This window comes from Sarcophilus harrisii, chromosome 3 (assembly GCF_902635505.1).
Source record: "Sarcophilus harrisii chromosome 3, mSarHar1.11, whole genome shotgun sequence".
Taxonomy (NCBI): Eukaryota; Metazoa; Chordata; class Mammalia; order Dasyuromorphia; family Dasyuridae; genus Sarcophilus; species Sarcophilus harrisii.
Genome location: NC_045428.1, coordinates 312,614,435 through 312,626,223, shown reverse-complemented (window position 1 = coordinate 312,626,223; position 11,789 = coordinate 312,614,435). Strand labels below are relative to the sequence as shown.

At 36.2% G+C, this 11,789-nt stretch overlaps 1 long non-coding RNA gene across 1 annotated transcript in view; it reads right to left on the bottom strand.

Annotated features, from left to right (window-relative positions):
• Positions 1 to 3,028: 3,028 nt before the first annotated feature.
• LOC116422391 overlaps positions 3,029 to 11,789 on the bottom strand; it is a 33,008-nt gene continuing 24,247 nt past the window's right edge. Inside the window, exon 3 of the long non-coding RNA XR_004233006.1 lies at positions 3,029 to 3,135. This is a non-coding gene — a long non-coding RNA (uncharacterized LOC116422391). The remainder of the gene's footprint in view (positions 3,136 to 11,789) is intronic.

Genomic DNA, 11,789 nt, shown 5'->3' with positions numbered 1-11,789 from the left:
TCTCAGACACTGAACACTTCCTAGCTGTGTGACTCTGGGCAAGTCACTTAACTCTAATTGCTTCAGGGGGAAAAAAAAAGAAGTGAGAGACTTGAGATGAGTCTTGATGACCAAATAGGTCAGTGGTTCATTATGTTGAATATGACCTAGAGCCAAAATGTTTGTCACAGACAAGAAGCATTTGAAAGTCTCTAACTCTAAAGACTAGGAGCATGTGCCATTCTAACACTGTTATTCCTGTGTCGGATTTTCCAGAAACATTTATCATTTCTGATAGGCATTGCTGCATGCAAATGGCCCCTGATGCTCTCTCTTCAATACAACTTTAGAAATACTAACTCTATCCTTATTTCCAGCTTGTTTACTTTTCTATTTCCTTCTGCTCTCAACACTTTTTCTTGCACTGAGAGAGCTATTAAGAACTACCTCCTGGTAGTTCTCTGCTTCTTTGCTTCATGCTTCTTCCTTATCCACTATGCAGAAATATATCTGTACTCTTCTTGGGGGACCTGAGAAAACTGCTATCTCATCCTTCCCATGGGAAAAAAAAAGAAACTGCTTTTTATCTATTTATTTTTTCTACTTTAAAGTATATCAGTGAAAGGCAACATGGTACAGTAGACAGAGAGTTGGCTTCAGAGCCAGGAACATTTTGAATTTTAGTCCTAACTGGATATGTGAACATGGACAGATCATTAAACCTCTCAGTGCTCTAGGCAACTCTCTAAAATTCTTCTTTGGTAGAGGGAGTTTCCTCATCAGAAATCAATGGAATAGAAGTCCAGTTCTTCTCCCTATCCTAAAATATGTTAGTGCTTTGAAAAAATGAAAAACAGTGACCATCTAGACCAGTGGTTCTCAAAATATGGTCTAGAGAATCCTGGGGATCTCTGAAATCCTTTTAGAGGGTCTACAAATTCAAAAATAGTTTTATTTCCAATATGGTAAATGTCTATAAATACAATCCAGATAAACAAAAACGCTTAGAAGATATCCTCAATAATTTGTAATAGGATAAAGATACTGAAAACAAAAGTTTGAGAACCACTGATTCTGGAACCTACATCAGAACTGAATTCTCCTAGTTTTTTAGGAAATTGTTAAAAGATTACTCTTATCTATAGGCAAAGAAGAGTCACCTGTAAAAAGTTATTAAGTAAATACAAATAGGGACCAACCCTAACAAACACATAACTTTACCGTGGACTTGTCACAGTAGCTAAAATTCTTTTATTAGAGATTCATTCCTTTGGATGGCGAAGCTTTTCTTTTTTAAATCTCTTGTTAGTGTTTCTGTTTGTCTGTGGATTTCTCCCTCTAGTGGGTAGATACTGGTGGGATCTCACAACCTTGACATTTAGAAACAAGATCTGCTGAACATTAGCCAGTTGTTAATGCTCATCACCAGATCCTGGAGTTCAGAACTGGAAACAGTCTAAGGGTTCATTTAATGCAAACCCATAATCTTACAGGAGAAAAAACTGAATAACTTTCCTGTGGCCAGCAAAGTAATAGGCTGTAAAGACCGGATTCAAACACTGATCTTCAGAGTCAGCAGCCAGTTCTCTTTCCTTAATACCAACCAGTGTTACCATCATTTTCATAATCAATGTTTTGTATTTTTGCCCACTTAGTGAGTTGTTGCAGCCAAACCATATGTCATCTGATGGCCAAACCTCTGATGAGCTTCTTTGCCCCAAGGAAGACATATAGAGTCATGTCTGACTCCTCATAAATATATGGACCACACTATATATGAAGTTTATGTTTTTGACAAAAGATACTGGAGTAGTTTGTCTTTTCATTCTCTAGTGGATTGTATATATTATATGGATATTAAACTGAGGTTAAGTGACTTGCCCATAGTCATATTTCTGGTAGTATTTGATTAATGTACTATGTAATATGATTTCTAGTAGTATTTGAGGCTGGATTTAAATTCATGTCTTCCTGACTCCACTCTTGGTGCTCTGTCTACTGAGATATGTAGCTGTCTTACTCTTTTAAGGAAGACTAGACCTAGTTATACATTATCTATTATTGTTATTAATGTTATTTTCATATTTCCCATTTAGCAGACTCTCCCAGAGCCTCTGTTCTTCTCACACTTCTTTTGAGAATACAGAATCACCTACATATAAGGCAAAGAGGCCTTTAAGATATCATTATTGTTCTTTCCATTTATAATAATAATGATAAAACCAATATACATTTAATAAATGACTGATCCTCCTAACCACCTAGTATGCTAGATTATGTAGATGTTATCATCATACTACAGATGAATAAACAATCTCAAAGAAATGAATCAACCTTGACTTAAGTCATATAGCTAATGAGGGTGCTAGAACCAGAAACAAAAACTAAGATTTTCTTAGTCCACATACAAGATTCTTTTTACTCTTTCATGCTATGTCTTAATGGCTCTTTAACTAACTCATTGCCAGGCTCCAAAACCTTTCTGTCTAATCCACTATAGTGGGTGAAAGATGAAATGACTGAGGAAACAAAAATTAAAGCTTCCAAGTATTTTGATTTATTAAGCAATGTACACCAATTCTCTTTTTTATTTATTTATTTATTTTTATTTATTTAATAGCCTTTTATTTACAGGTTATATGTATGGGTAATTTTACAGCATTAACAATTGCCAAACCTCTTGTTCCAATTTTTCACCTCTTACCCCCCACGTCCTCCCCCAGATGGCAGGATGACCAGTAGATGTTAAATATATTAAAATATAAATTAGATACACAATAAGTATACATGACCAAACCGTTATTTTGCTGTACAAAAAGAATCAGACTCTGAAATATTGTACAATTAGCTTGTGAAGGAAATCAAAAATGCAGGTGGGCATAAATATAGGGATTGGGAGTTCAATGTAATTGTTTTTAGTTATCACCCAGAGTTCTTTCTCTGGGCATAGCTGGTTCAGTTCATTACTGCTCCATTGGAAATGATTTGGTTGATCTCCTTGCTGAGGATGGCCAGGTCCATCAGAACTGGTCATCATATAGTATTGTTGTTGAAGTATATAATGATCTCCTGGTCCTGCTCATTTCACTCAGCATCAGTTCGTGTACACCAATTCTCAACAAGCTGAGACCACTCCTTCTCAACTTAGGCCTGGACCTTGAATACAGGAGAAACAATCTTTTATATATTAAAAACAATTAATCAAGTAATACAAATTAATTAAAAGAAAATAATTAACCAGGACAGAAAATTAGGCAATATTATTTCTAATTGAGGGAAAGATTAGGGATTTTCCAAGTTGAAAGGGTGAGAGTGAACAAGTGTAATTCCCAAAATCATAAAAAGAGGTATATCCCACTCCCCCCAAGACTGTGTGAACAATCAAAGGAGCATAGAAACAATACTTGTTTGATCAGTACGGGACTAGTTTTCAAATAAAACATATGGGTGACTTGAAATGTATAATGTTTTGAAAATAAAAAGCTTTAACAAAAAAATAAAATCATAAAATAAAATAAATACATAATGTGAGAAAACTCCTTGCATCAGTCTTTGGATCTGACCAGGTTTTTAGTTAGTATAACCTAAGTTCTTAGTTAAAGATCACTAAAGAACAAGTAGAGGTGTTCCAGCTATCCAGCCTAGGTCCAAACAGCAAGGTAAAGTGTACTCCAGCTCCCACAATTGAATAGTTTTCTGGTTAGACAGAAGTTGAACCCATCATTGAATAGAAAGGAAATTGAGCTGAGAATTGAGTTACAAAATGGATTCATTGTGGTTCACTTAGATCTCACAATTAGCCATTTGCTATCTTAATCCCCTTAATTTACTGGCCAATGGAACTTCCAAAACTGAAAACAACTCAGAAAAACTGGAGACAACTGATGCCTCTCATGAACTAATTTCCAATCCTTGATAACACTTAGCACCAGATTCTTAATCTGGTGTTTGTAAATTTATTTTATAACAATTTTATAACTACTTTAATATAACTTACTGCCTTTGCAATCTTTTGTATTTTATTTTAGCATTTAAAATAATTATTCTGCAATGGAATTCATAGACTAGCCAAAAGAGGGGTCCATGACACAAAAAATGGTTAAGAACCTTAGCACTAGAAAGAAGAAAATGACTATCAAAAGCTACAAATATAGAATGCCTTGAGTAGGTCATGCAACAAAAGGTCATTCAAATTGCATAGTATCAGCCATTTCTTTGAACAAACCCCTCTCTTGGGCAGAAATTCAAGTGAAACAACAAGGAATAGGGTCTTTTTCCTGGGTTTTATATAAATGGCCTTATATAAAGCCGGGCCAATACTGGACGAAGCTGCTACTCTATATCACAAGCCGTAGATAGAAAACAAGACAGTCTATTTACAGATTAGCTATCTATGTCCAGGACAGGCTGAGTCCTCAGCTATTGAACATGGTTCTGGTGCCTTAAAGACTCAGAACCATAATCACCTACCAGATGCTTTTCTTTGTCTCCGAGTTCCCATTAAAATACAAATACCCATGAGAATGTATCAAACTTGGGCCAGCCGTTACCTCAGCCTTTCTGTCACCATCTCCCACAACCTACCACCTCATGGTCGGATCTATATGTGCTGACTTCAACTCCTCCTCCTCAACCCCCATTCTAGCGTCACTCCATTACCGCATACAGTGGGATGGCTCTACACTGTGATTTATTCATTGACTGGCAATTCCATGCCTGGAATATTTATATGGTAAAAAAGGTCCAATCCCACTGCTCCCCTGTCATACCCTTTCCAGCATGGAGGGTACGGATTGTTCATGGAAGGCAGGCTCCTCTGGTAGGAGGGTTTCCTTAATTAAGCCCTTTTCAGTACTGCTCATTCAGGCTTCAGTGTTCTCCTCTTACCAGGGTCTCAGCTGTGACTCCAGGAACACGTAGCATGCACAGGGACCACTCCTTGGTAAAACTGTCTTGGCAGATAGATAGACTAAATAAGGTTGAGGACAACCAAGGGGCTTTCAAACCCATCAGTTTGTTAGGGGGATATTAAACCTAAGCATAGGGAGACATCCCCCAGTGGAATGAGTGGATGAGAACAATGTGTTGCAATGGTCACAAGACTAGAGCATTTAGAGCTTGGTCAGACATTGAAAATTCCAAAATCATCCACAGCAAAGTGGGCCATCACCAGAAGTTCCAACTTTTGTCTTGCCACTGGAGTCTGATGAATCTGTAAACCTGATTTTACCTGACTATGCAACTCTGCTTCACATAACTCCAGTTCGTGCAAGTCATCACCCTATGTCATTGGTTCTCTTTGAAAATGAAGGACAAATAGCAATACCTCTTCAGTGATTCTGAACACCCAGGTGTCATTGAAATCTTTATGACCTCTTTCATCATTGCCCATTCACTTATTCTCATTTCCATTAAATCAACCTGCCCTCCCTCAGGTCCACTCAACGTGGTCTCTATAACGCATGCTCCATAGGTAATAAACTTGCTTTCATCTTGAACTTTTTCCTTTATCAACCTCAGGCACTTAACTAGTTGTGTGATCCCAGGCAAGTCATTTAATCTTTGCCTATGTTTCCTCAAATGTAAAATGAGAATAATAATGGCACCTATCTTCCAGGGTTATTGCGAGGATCAAATGAAATATCAATTGAAATGCACTTAGTACAGACCTGACATGTAGGAAGAGCTATATAAATGTTAGTTATTATTATTGTTATTATTATCATCATCATCATAATCATCAACATTATCATCAATCCTCCTCTTCTTGAACTTACTGAGACACAATTTCATTGGTCATCATTTATAGCACTGGTTATACTTTCACTCATAATCCCCAACTCACTGGTCATGGTAGAAGATTTAGAATTTTCCTGACTTCCCATTGTCATTTCCAAGTTCTCCATATACTTCTATAACTTAGTAACCTTTCCTCCTTTGAGTTTCATTCAAATCATATTTATCACTCAAGATTTTGGTGGCTGTTATCTAGGTATGATCAATACTTCTAAGAATCAATACTTCTAATAAATCCATTTCCTGGTTCACAGTCTTTCTCTTCTCTCTAAATTCTGTCCTCATTCTAGGAGACCTAAGATACATGATACTCTTTCAAATCACAATTCCTCAACTTACTCATTTCCCATAATCTTAGCTATGCACAAAGATAGTCATACTCTTGATTCTACCATCACTGACAAGTGTTGCACTTTCACATTCATGAATTCTGAAATTCCTTTATCCGATCGTTGTCATCCACCTTTCCCTCTGCCTTGCAACCCTAAAATCTCCAATCCTTCAATTATTCAATTTTTTCTTAGGCCATAATCCCTGATTCTTTCTTATATTGCCCCCCCCTTGAGAAACCAGGTTAATCTTATGGTATTCTCTCTTCTAGAGCCCTCTGCCCCTTATTCTATCTCCTATCTTGACTTGTTATGCCTCAGCCTTAGATTACTACCACAACTATTCTCACTCCTATTCACATGCTCCTAAATAAAGATACCCACCCTTTGACTGGGTCCACTACAAATTTTACATAATTTTAACTAGACCTTTACTATGACAAGGCAATCTTTTTATATTCCCTTAAATAATTCATTATATCACACTCAACATATCAGCTTTCCCATTGCTTTTCATGCCTCTAAAAAACTTTATAACTCTCCCTCCACCCCCACCTCATCTGATAACCCTGCCTCATATTTCACTGAAAAAAAACTGAAACCATTTATCAATGTTTCTCTCTTTTCCCCTCCTTATTTCATATTTCTTAGATGCTTCCCCACTATTTTCTCCTTCACTGAGGTGATGAATTCCTAGTATGGAAACTCCCTTCCACCAAGACAGATCAGTAACTCATCAATAATGTATAGTTTTAAAGCTCCATCTGGGGTACTGAAGGTTTAAATGATTTGCCCAGGGTCACAGAGCTACTAGGTATAAACCATACAAATTGAACTTGGGTTTCTGGTAAGTCATTTATCCACTGTGCCATGATGTGTCATGATATGTATAAAGTGTTTACATGAATTATCTTCCTTAAACTTCCTAACAGTCTATTATGCATTACTATCCCCATTTCACAGACAAGAAAACTAGCTTGGAGAAATTAAAGTGCTTTGCCTAATTCACAAGCTAGATATTAGGGGCAGAAATCTAGCTAAGTAAGGTCTACCAATCAAAAATGCTATGCATTATGTCCTGCCTTACATCACTGGATGTAATAGATAAGGTGTTTAGAATTTTCTGATTGGTAATCAGGAGCCAATGAAGGTTATTTTTAGAAAATACGCAAAATTATTGAATTTGTGCTTTAAGAACAATCTATAGTCTAGTTTAAGATGGATCCAATCTGGGAAAGATGTGGAAGAAAGATAGAGATGTTGGGGGACTAGTAAGATACTAGTGCAACAAAGCCATGGCCTAACATTATTAACTGGCATATCGCCCAAATCTTTAGGACATATGTAACTAAAATACAGGTTCATATAGGTACAGTATATCCATACTTTGTAGAATTCAGGTGTTTCACCAGATGGTGTAAGGGTATTCCAGAAGGACTGGTGCTTCTGACATGAATGCTGGCTAAACCCTTTTCAGGAATGCTCATTCACCTTCGGTGTCTCCCTGGCTCTCAATTCTCACCTGTGGTTCACCTGTATCAAGAACAGAGGCCACATCCTACAAAACCGTTTTGGCAGATGGGCTAAACTAGGTTGATGGTAACTGATAAACCTCAAATCTGTTGGTGAGTTAGGGGAATATCTACCCCAAGCAGGTGAAGACTTCCCACAGTGAATGGGGTGGGGTGGGGAGATAAGAACAAGTTATTCCAACAGCCATGAAGCTATCTGAAGCAGGAACCATAGAGTGTTTAGAGCTTGGTCAGACATCAAAGAGAGCAAGGTCATCACTGTATCCAGGCCATTGCCAGTCATCCTGTCTCTTGTCCTGCCCTGGACCTCAATGACTGGAAGACAAAGTGAAGTTGACAACTCTGTTTAATCCTGCCTCGCTTAAATCCAATTCACACACAAGCCAAGACATCACCCCACACAACCAGCCTAATCCTAACATCCTCTTGCTCTTACTTCTTCTTACAGGTTCTCTTCTGCTATCCTAAACCCAAACCCGTAAATACTTTAGGACTTATCATAGTGTTACAACAAAAATTAAGGCCATGGTGAGCCCTGTTCTCTCTAATCCTGAAAAACCTGACTCTTAGATGCATGGGCTCAAAATCCATTTTTATCCTTTACTGACATTTCTCACTCTTTTTTGTCTCAACTCTGACCCTTCTTATGTAAGTACAGAGGCAGAACTTATATATACTATATAAGCAGAACTGTCACCTTAACTGGAGTGAAGTACCTTACTGGCCAGTCATGGACCTCCTCATTTAGATCCTCCTTTAAAATCTCTTAGATTTGACTGTTACAGCTGGAAGAGGCATTAGATTCAATTCCTTCATTTTACAGATGAAGAATCTTAGACATAAAACAAACAAATGTATTAAATCTGCCAAAGCTCATGTTCTTAACCAATGCTTGTTATTACTGAGACGGTGTCTCTAGACTCCATACCATCTTAAGCAAATAATTTAACATGACGGAAGAAGGGGATAGTCTGTCATACACAGTGCTCAATACTGGTTCCCGCTTTACTTTTGATGAAAGACTGGGAATAAGCCCAGTTGATAAAATTATATAGGTAACTCTAAATTCAATCAGAAATGCAGTTTAATCACTGGCCATATTCCCTGATTCTGGAGCAGATCAAAGCACAATTCCAAACCAGCAGATATACCAGTAAATACCCCATTCCCATTACAGTAATAACATAGGAGAAGGAAAATCCCCAAAAGTTTCAACATCAGAGGCATCACTGTTAACTATGCTTTCTAGTCTCACCTGTCTGTTCCACCTACACTCTTACCACACTGAGTTCATTATAATGTTCAGGTTAGTTTGATCAGAGTACATCAATTTTATCTCTGCTCTTTGACTGCATAACCTGAATAGCCTCAGCCTCTGATAAAATCAATGTTATAATCGGCCTTCAACTTGATCCTGCTTTTCCTTCTCTCCTGATGCAATGGAAGTATCCCTAGGGAGTTTTCCAGGCTCCCTGGAATTAAAAACAAATTCCTTTTTTTTTATCCACGTCTGTCTCTGGGGTCCATAAAGTCCCATCTCCCTCACTCCCCACATTATGCTGGCTGTCATTAGAAAACAGAGAGGAAAATGAGGAATTCTTAAGAATTCCCTAACTTATAGTTTAAGATTTGGCCAGATATGACCCAGGACATTGTTTATATCTATGTATTTGTATATATGTACATATACATGTGTATATGTGTAATATAATAATATATAGTATAATAATAATATAATACATATGATAAATAATAATATATAATATGTATGTAATATATGTAAATACACATATATTATATGTCTACATAAATACATATATATGCATAGACATTCACACACAGATATATATATATGTATATGTAAATGTAAATTACATACAGGATGTTCCAAAAGTTTAATTATGTTACTAATGCTTAAAACTGCACTAAGACTTTTGAGACTATATGTATATGTATGTATATATAAATACATATGCATATATATGTGTGTGCTTATATATAGGTATGTACACACCATTGTATATGTGTGTTTTACACATATGAACACATGTATATATTATGTATTGTGTGAATGAATGAATATATATATGAATGCATGTACTATAATCCAGAGCAGAGTATATGTGTGTGAGGTGGGATGGGGGATAATAATGTTACAATCCTTCTCTAGATAACAGGTATTGTTAATCTTTTTATGTCATAGATCGCTTTGGCTTCTCTGAAATGATCTAGTGAAGTCTATGGGATCACTCTCAGAATATATTTCAATACATAAAATGACTAGTAATAAACAAAATGATAAACATTCTCTGTATAAAACACCATACACAAATGCATAAAAGAAACCAATTACATTAAAATATAGTCATCAGAATACTTAAACAAGTTCACAGACTTCATGCTAAGAACCTCTACTCCAAAAAAATTAATCAATACCCACCCAAAAAAAGTCTTCAACTCTGATGCCCTCATAAAAACAAAACAAAACAAAACAAAAAAACAGTAATTGATTCAGAGTCTGGGGATTAAGGACTGAGTCATCCTGATATTCCTTTCCAGAGATCATAAAAAGAGAACAAGCAAAGAGACAATTACTCTAAATCTACAAATCTGGGCTACAAGTTTCAAATCCTATTCCTGGGGCAGCTAGGTGGCACATTGAAAAGAGCACCAGCCCTGAAGTCAGGAGGATCTGAGTTCATATCTGGTCTCAGGCACTTAACACTTCCTGACTGTGTGACTCTGGGCAAGTCACTTACCCCCAATTGCCTCAGGGGAAAAAAGAAAGAAAGAAATGAAAATCCTATTCCTACCTATACCTACTCTTTTCTTTTCCTCTGTGTTCCAAAAATATGTAAGAGAAACAAATTTCACATTCAGCTTTTTGCTGTGAATGGAACTGCTGCAAATAAGAGCACACCTCCCCCTTTCCCATTAGTCAACTAAATAAAACACTTAATATCTTTCAGTGATAGTTAAAAACCCAAGTGAAGAACAAAAATTGGACTTGGGAACTAGACTGAGCTGAGCTATTCTGGGATTGCCTAAAGTTTATGTTCAGTAATGAAACTTGGGTGATTCTGAAAGACTATTTTGAAGGAAAAGAAAAAAAAAAAACTTTATAGAAGGTGTGCCTACACAGTTCAGGCAAGAGAATGAAGACGTGGACTAGGATGAGAGCGATAGAAATGAAGAGGGGGAAAGATGGAATAAAAGTTTAGAAGTGGAATGTTAAAAACTTGAAGATTGATCAATTAATTGGGTATAAACATAAGAGCAGGGTGAGGAAAAGAAAGGAATCAAATATGTGTAGCCTTCCTTTATGGTAAAGAGAGAAACCTTCAGTTTCGTCTTCCCACAATTCCTTTATACTCTTGGAGATTTAGCTGAGATTTATTCTGAGTAGAATAGCGATGCCATTAAGGGAGAGAGAGAAATTGGGAACAGGTTCTAGAAAAAGAATAATGACTTCTGTTTTAACTTTAAAATTTATTGCATAGCACTAATCATGCCAATGATTCATTTCAGTATACTGCACAGTGAAACCAAGTGTTTTACATTCCAAAATACCAAATTAAGTTAAAGCAAATTCAGCTACTTTATATTTAGATCCCCTTCAAAAAGTTTTATCATAATTCAGATTATTTAGGTGAAAAGAGTTTGAATTTTGGTTTGGTTTAATTTGGAGAAAGGGAACAGGATTTATTTAAGTTGGAGGCTTAATTATCAGAATAATTTTCTCAGTTCTCCACTTCATTTCCCACCAATAGACTACAACCAATTTAATACTCATCTCTAAATATCAAACAGTCATTTTCCTGATGTGAGAACCTTTTTTATGGAGTCCATTGAAACCTTACCCAGGATCACTGCTTTTGTGAAGTATTTGATTGTTCTAATTTGAATTTTTTTTTGTTTGCAGAATTACTGCCGAGAATAGCTAAAAATTATAAGCACACTATATATGTATGTATATATATATACATACATATATATGTATGTATGAGTACACATATGTGTACAAGTATGTATATCTTCATATATAAAAATATGACAACACTCTGACTTTAGTACATTCATTTGTACACTTGAGTATACAGAGCATTTGTTTGTTTCTAACAGATATCACAACAGTTCCTGAATTTCATTTCAA